Source organism: Nannospalax galili, unplaced genomic scaffold (genome assembly GCF_000622305.1).
Source record: "Nannospalax galili isolate Female #2095 unplaced genomic scaffold, S.galili_v1.0 scaffold54, whole genome shotgun sequence".
NCBI classification, from domain to species: Eukaryota; Metazoa; Chordata; class Mammalia; order Rodentia; family Spalacidae; genus Nannospalax; species Nannospalax galili.
The window spans coordinates 8,225,158-8,233,533 of NW_008341028.1; the positions used below are offsets into that span (position 1 = coordinate 8,225,158).

Sequence of the window (8,376 nt, forward strand, 5' to 3'; positions counted from 1 at the left end):
CACACGCACACACACACCCATTCCCACACACCCCCACACACACATGCACACACACGTACACACACACCCACACACACCCACACACACCCCCACCCTCACACCCACACACACCCAACCATCCCCATACCCACACCCACACCACACACACACACACACACACACCCCACACACGGAATTCTTGCCCTCCTGAGGGTTCTGGCATATATACCATAGTGTAGCTTCCAGAGGAATAAGGATGCTCTCTGTCAGCTACACGTACACACACACCCACACACACCCACACACACCCCCACCCTCACACCCACACACACCCAACCATCCCCATACCCACACCCACACCACACACACACACACACACACACCCCACACACGGAATTCTTGCCCTCCTGAGGGTTCTGGCATATATACCATAGTGTAGCTTCCAGAGGAATAAGGATGCTCTCTGTCAGCTATCATAAGGAATACTCATTTCTTAGCTCCCTAAGACTCCATGTCTCAGGGGCTGCAGAGATGACTTAGCGGTTAATAGAACTTGCTGCTCTTGCAGAGGACCCAGGTTCAATTCCCAGTACTCATATGGCAGCTCACAACTCCCTGTAACTCCAGTTCCAGCGATATGCCCTTTTCTGACGTCCACAGGCATTGCATGACAGGGGTGCACCTACCTACATACAGGCATTGTACTCATACACATAAAATAAAAATAATTTTTTTTTGAGAAAAGACTCCATGTCTCAATCTCTTGTACCAGCAAACAAGCACTGGTCCAATTTATGATAGAAGTTGTAGAGATCTAAATATGTTAGTATTTACTGACCAGTAAAACCAGCCCCAATGGAAGCATGAACATGTAGCTCAAGCAAACACATTGATAATGAACTGAAAAGACGTGTTTATCAGGATTAGGTCCCATCTCATATAATGAGAAACCAAATAACAGATCTGATCTTTTAAGAAGATAGAAAAGTTCATTTCTTGTTTCCTTAAACAAGTCATCTTTCAAGGTTCTGGGTCAGACAGCCAGGCTCTTACCTTTAGGGCAACAGATGGCTGTTGAGACACTGGGGAGCAGCAAGTAGGAAAGGTGAGAGACCACATGACCGCCAGGGTCAAAGGTCCAAGGCAGCATACCACCTCCCATTCAGGTGGCTGTCAACAAAAGCTCCTTTTAGCTAGCTGTTGCTCTTCCTCCTCCAGTAGAGCATCAAGAAGGAAGGGAAACAGCCTTTACTAGCAGCATGCAGGGTTCCAGGAACCACGCTGGACTTTGCACATGTTATCTCATTTAGTTGTCGAAATCCTGCAAGGATTGCAGAGCTGAAGGTTAGGTAAGAGGGATGCAGAATTTTCAGATGAGTCTGACCATATGGAGAGGAAGGAAGTTGGAGGTGGAGCTGTGATGTTTACATTGGAAGCCCAGGGCTTCAGGAAGGAAGGAATGAAAACTCCAACCCTTGCTCTCTCAGATTCATGTGCTTCAAACACCTTCTATGTGAATAAGACAGACCTGACTGAGTTGCAGTGACAGAAAGTTATTATGTCCTTAAAATCACTGAGTGTAGAAAAGTGGAGAAATTTAAAAAACAAAACAGGAGGCTGGAGAGATGGCTCAGTGGTTAAGACTGCATACTGCTATTCCAGAAGATCCAAGTTCAGTTCCCAGCACCCACATTGGGTGGCTCACAACCTCCTATGACTCCAGCTCTAGGGGATCTAGCACCTTCTTCCAGCCTCCATGGGCACTGTGCTCATACACATACCACATACAGACACACACATAAATAAAATAAATCTTGAAAAAACAGAACATGTCTTAATAGGAAATCTTTTTAAAAATATGAAGACTTAAGGAAAAGAGGAGATTGCTCAGCTTTTAAAATACTCCCTGCAAGCCCAAGGATGTGAATTCAATCCGCATAACCCATGTTTTTTTTTTAAAAAATGGGTGTGTGGGGGGGTGGTGGCTGGAGAGATGGCTCAGAGGTTAAGAATGACTGTTCTTGCAAAAGACCTGGGTTTGAATCCCAGCACTTACATGGCAGCTAACAACTGTTTAACTCCAGTTTCAGGGGATCCAACAGCCTCTTCTGTCCTCCACGGGCATTGCACAACACAGGTGCACTTACCTACATGCAGGCAATGCCCACATACACATAAACTAAAAATAATAAAAAGTTTTTTAAAATGGATGTGCGGGCTAGAGAGCTAGCTCGGCCATTAAGAGCACTGGCTACTCTTGCAGAGGACTCAAGTTTGGTTCCCAGCACCCACATGGTGGCTAATAACCATTCACAACTCTAGTTCCAGTCTGATGCCCTCTTCTGGCTTCCATTGGCATTGCACACGTGTGGTACACTTACATACATGTGGGCAAAACACTCATACACATAAAATAAAAATAACTAAATAAAAGTAAAGTTCAAAATGTGGCAAAACCAGACTGTATTGCTTAGGAATTGTGGAAGTTGTCAGAATCAAAATGAAACCATTTTTGTCAGACCTTTGCCAAAGAAATAAAGCCAGTAGGTTATGAAAAGGGAATCCTGTGCATATATGCTTGATAATAACTATTACAAAAGATTGTTCCAGAACCAGAGCCTCCCATAAAGAAGAGTTCTACAAGGACATCTGCCCAGTGGTACTCATGCCTGGACTGTTACCAACTTTGAACATCCTTGATGTGTGCGTGTGCGTGTGTGTGTGTGCGTATGTGTTTTATTTTTATTTGAGATAAAATCTCACTGTGTTTCCCAGTCTGATCTCAAAAGATCCTCTTGCCTTGAGGTTTCTGACTGCTGGGAGTAAAGGTGTGCCAACAAGCCAGGATCAGTACTTTTAGGAAGGCAACAGGAGGAAAGAGAAGAAGGTGAGGGGAGGAGAGAAAGAAGCAGGAGAATCAGGAATTCAAGTGAAGGGGAAATCGGTGGAAACTCTACCAGCTGGGGTGGTCTCAGGGTTTCTAAGTTGGCAACAGAGGGTCCAAGGGTCAGGTGTTGCCTACAAGTGTGACCCCTGAGCTTGGAGTGTTGGGAGCACACCTGAAAGAGATTTCAAAAACTCTATGATCTGAAAGCCACTATACTCATCTGAGCTTTGTTTCTTCACCTTTTATTTAGTTATTGTATATTTTATTACATTCATTATTTATTGTGGAGCATGCATGTGGAGGTCAGAGGGCAACTTGGGGAGTCAATTCTCTCCTTCTACCATGTGGGTTGGCAGCAAGCGCCTTTACCTGCTGAGCCATCTCACCAGTCCTAATTTGATTTGTAAGATAGGGAGTCATGTGTCCCAGAGTCTCATGTAACCCAGGCTGTCCTTGAGCTTGCTCTGTAGCTGAGGATGACCTTGGACTTCTGATCCTCCTGCTTCTACCTCTCCAGTGCTAGGATTATAAGTATGTACCACCACACCCACTTTATGTGGTGCTGGGGATCAAACCCAGGCCTTCCTGCGCACTAGGCAAGCACACTACCAAGTGAATGACAACTCATCCCCATTCCTTCGTTTTTAGATCAGAAGCCCTTGCTGAATCCCCTAAGACTCTCTCTTGTGAATTCAGGGTTTTGCTTAGCTGTCACTCCTCCAGGAAGCCCCACCCCACACCTCCTCTTGAAAATAGCACCTGCTTTCATTCACTTTCCTTTTATTTTTCTTCATAGTACTTATTAACAGTGGTGTTTTCCACTAAAAAGAAGTCAAATATGTATTTATTTTCACATGAGAGTTGGGATTTTTGCTTGCTTTACCAATGTCTTCCTGAAACAGTGTCTGGCACAGCGTACATATTCTGTAAATGTCTGCAATGATTATGTAGGGGAATGCTTCTGTGACTGTTGCTTCTTCTCTGCCCTTTCAGAAAATTCACCTCACATTTCTTGGAGCTGGATTCAAACAGCCCCCTGTCCTGTTCTTGTACCCTCCAACCTGGGACCAAGACAGCACCCTCCCCTCATCCACCCATCACTGGTAACATTTGCCTCAGGTACCACCAGAAACCCAGAAGGCCTGAGGTCCGGGGTCTCCTCCTTGGAGATGAATGCTTTACCTTTTATTTTTTAATTTTATTTATTTTATGTGTATGAATGAGTGGCTGCATGTATCCAAGTGCACCTGTGTCATGCAATACCCTTGGAGGCCAGAAGAGGGCATTGGAACTCCTGGAACTGGAGTTCCAGTAATTAGCGGTCTTGTGGGAACTGAACCCAGGACCTCTGCAAGAGCAGCCAGTGTTCATAACTGCTGAGCCTCATGCTTTTCCTTTTAAGTCCTCTGCTCTCCCAAGATTCCTACAAGGTCACAGCTGCCCTGCCCAGGAGGAAGGAGTGGCTATGTGTCTCCTGGGTGACCCAGGCATGGAGCATTTCTCTACCAGAATTCACTGTCCAGTCTCAGAGCCAGGGCCTGCAAGAGGGAGGGCCTGTAGAGGCAGGGGACTGCCGCTCAGTAGCCTATGTGGCTCCTCCCCCATTCTTCCCTCCCCAGCCTCTGTTTACCATCTATTTTCTTGGCCTTTGCTTCATTTGCCTGCCCCCTGGGCTTCACCCCAGACCTCAAGCACCCCAGGCTGAGGGATGAGTCTTCATCCTGTCCTCCCAGCCTCTCACATCATCTGCTGGTGAAAAGACATTGGGTTTTTGATTTTTGTTTGTTTTTAAAATAAAAGCTTTGCAGGTCATGTTGGTGGATCTCTGTGAGTTCAAGGCCATCCAGGACAACGTAGAAATAATAAAATTAAAGTAAAACTCCTTTTACTAATGATGGATACGAGGATCTTGAAGTTCAAAAGACATCAGAGCAACCTTCTCTGAAGATGGTTATCTTCCAACTTAGCAATTTAAAAGCTAATTGAAGGGGATGTAGTTCAGTTGGTAGAGTGCTTCCCTAGCAAGCACAAAGCCCTGGGTTTGGTCCCCAGCACTACATCAGCTGGGCATGGTGGTACAGGCCTGTACACTGGGTGGAAGGAGACAGGATAATCAGAAGTTCAAAGTCATCCTTAGCTACAAAGTGAGTTCAAGAACAGCCTGGGTTACATGAGACCCTGTCTCAAAATAAATAAATAAATAAATAAATAATAAATAAATAAATAAATAGGCCAACATGGTGGTGCACGCTTTTAATCCTAGCACTCCAAAGGCAGAAGCAAGTGGATCTTTGTGAGATGGAGGTCAACCTGGTCTATGTAGCAGGTTTCCTGCCAGCTGGGGCTACAGGGAGATCCTGTCTCAAAAAGAGCAAAAATAAATAAAACGTAATGGTGACAGAAAAGTCTAAAAAGAATGCAGATATCTTAGTAGTAAATTATTGGCAGGAGTCACAAGTGGAATTTTCCTTTGTGATATGTTAGTGGGCTGCATATTCATGTGTGAGGCAGAGACCTGTGATGCCTTGGCCTCTGAAGAGGCTGAACTCCCATAGGAGGCATCAAAGAGTCTGGGCCTCCTGCATGAATCAGGAACATAGTCCCCTTCTGCCACTTCAGTGTGGCTTTGCCAGGGGGTGGGGGGGTGGGGTGTCACTATCTGCCTTTGACCTTTCCATTTGGCCACTTCTGCCCTTGTCCATGGAGAGACTGGGACGACTCAGTACCCAGGATATAGGGAGCAGAGTGGAACTGGTGTAGGGAGGTCTGGAAGTGCTGCCTCAGCATCTAACACCTGGAAGCCACAGACAGAGTGAGATTTATTCGGCTGTATCTGTATAGAATGATATGAATGTATCGAGGGCACCAGACTGTACCAAGGTGTTTGGAGAGTCTTTGGCTTGTAGCATAGAATGCAATGTGTATATATTTATTATAACAGGTTTGGTCTTAATTTCTTGTATCTTAGTCTATGTTTCCCTTCCTTTGGATTTTTTTTTCTTTTCTCCTTCTCTCCTCTTCCTCCTCCTCTTCCTCTTCCTCCTCTTCCTCCTCCTCTTCCTCTTCCTCCTCTTCCTCCTCTTCCTCCTCCTCCTCCTCCCTCCTCCTCCTCCTCCTCCTCCTCCTCCTCCTTTAGTTGGGGGTGTTGGTTTTTTGAGGCAGTCTTACTATATAGTCTTGACTGACCTGGAACTCCCTATGTAGGCCAGCCTGGTCTTGAACTCACAGAGATCCACCTGCCCCTGCCTCCCAAGTGCTGGGATCAAAGGCACGTGCAACATACTTGGCAGTTTTTATTTTATTTTTCGATTTTTTTGAGACAGGGTCTCCCTGTAGCCCCATCTAGCTTGGAACTCACTGTGTAGTCTAGGCTGTCCTCAATTTCACAGAGATCCACCAGCCTCTGCCTCCCAAGTGCTGGGATTAAAGGCATGCACCACCACGCCTGGCACAGTTTTTATTTTCTTATGTGACTTGTGATGTGGAATGAGTATGGCCTGTTTTTGACCTTTTGTTGCTGTTGCTTATTTGTTTGCAGTATTGAAGGGCCTCACACATGCTAGTCAAGTACTCCACAACTAAGCTACATGGCCAGCCTTAGCCTAGTGTTTAGGTTTTGACAATATTTTCAAGACTTAAAAAACCTTACTGAGCTGACTATCAAATTCAAAATAAATCTATCACTTTTGTTTCTATTACAATATAAGGTGAGAAGTTTTAGGTTATTTTTATTTTATGTGTATGAGTATTTTGTCTGAATATATGTTGTGTACTACGTGCGTGAAAAGCCCGTGGAGGCCGGAAGAGGGCATTGGATCCCTGGAACTGGAGTTACAGCTTTTAGTTGCCATGTGGGTGCTGGGTGAACCTGGGTCCTCTGCAAGAGCAGCCAGTGTTCTTAACCCCTGACCCTCTCTCCATCCCAAATGTGAGATATTTTTCAGCTCCCTGCTTTTGTGACTCTCCATTAAAGGCCCAGGTTATTATGTCTCTACTTTAAAACAACATTGTGTTTTTTGTTTGGTTGGTTGTTTTTGTTTGTTTTGTTTTTAAATTGTTTTGAGGCTGGATATCATGGTACATGTCTGTAAACCCAGAACCTGGGAGTCTGGAGGAGGGGGAGGGGGAAGGGGAAGGGGAGGGCCATTCGCCTTTTAGGATCTAACCACCGAAACTGTTCAGTAATCCCTTCTCCTGTGCCCTGCTGGTCAGGGCAGTTACAGAGGTCTGCCCAGTTCAATAGACATCTGCCACAGGCTAGAGATGGCTCAGTGGTTAATGACACTGGCTGCTCTTGCAGAGGATCTGGGCTTGGTTGCTAGGACCCATCTGATGACTAACAATTATCTCTCACTCCAGTTCTAGGGGATCTGACACCCTTTTTTGGCTGCCATGGGCATTGCACACATATTGTACACTTACATACATGCAAGCAAAACACTTATACACAAAAAATAAAAATAAATACTAAAAAAAAATGCATCAACATCATTTTGGAAGAGGAGCAAGTAGAATGTTTGCACATGAACAAAGCATGTGTGTGTTGTATTTCATACAGAATATGTCAAACAATCTGAATCATCTTTATAGCCCTGTCCTCACCAGCACCCTCCCATAGCCCCTCCACTGGAACCCATATACTCTGTCCTAGGTGTTAAGGCCCACTGTGTCAAGTCAGTGACCTCAGACGTTCCCCAGTGCAAGTCCATCCACTTGCGGTCTAGTCAGATTCCTCTTATCTATCTATCCAAACACCTATCATTTTCTTTTTTTTCTTTTCTTTTCTTTTCTTTCTTTTCTTTCTTTTTTTTTTTTTTTTTAACAGAGCATAGGATGGGGGTTTATTTAGAAGTAGGCACCCCCCATTTACGGCTCTCCTGGAAAGTTCACACTCAAATATAGATCCTGTGACTTCCTGTCAGCCACAGAAAATGGTGAGAGAGGGGCCTCCTGGTGTTCGCTGCTTATATATCCTTTGCCCCTCCCCCATATGCAGCTAAGGTCAACTGATTGAGTGGGAGGGGTAACTGACTCCCCCCTGGACTCCTTGATGAGCATGGGAAGGAGGTGTGACTAGAGCTTGCAGCAATGGTGGTCGGAGGACACTTCCAGTTAACACTACACCCCTTCCTCTGGCTCTTACATTCTTTCTGACAACCTCTTCCGCAAAAGTCCCTGAGCCTTGGAGGGGGTGGTAGGTGTGGGATGACCTTCCTCCTGTTGTGGCAAGGCACTGAACTTTCCGGTCTCTGCATTGTCTGTTTTCCATGGGCTGTTGGCCCATTTCAGTGGGATTCCATCACTATGTGGAGGCCAGATCCAGGCACTCTCAAGTGGCCTGCTGAGTTCTCAGCCCTTATGCCAGAGGGAGGCCAGAACAGGCACACTCAGGTGGTCTGCTGAGATCTCAGCCCCTACCTGTTTAAGATATTTTTTTTAATTGATACATAATAATTATACACATTTAGGTTCACAACTTTCCACAGCACAATAAGCCCAACTAGGAACAA

The 8,376-nt window shown here is 45.4% G+C and overlaps 1 long non-coding RNA gene across 1 annotated transcript in view; it reads left to right on the forward strand.

The window, feature by feature from the left end:
• LOC115070922 overlaps nt 1-3,979 on the forward strand; it is a 14,712-nt gene extending 10,733 nt beyond the window's left edge. The window contains exon 5 of the long non-coding RNA XR_003850032.1: nt 3,860-3,979. This is a non-coding gene — a long non-coding RNA (uncharacterized LOC115070922). The remainder of the gene's footprint in view (nt 1-3,859) is intronic.
• Nucleotides 3,980-8,376: the final 4,397 nt, after the last annotated feature.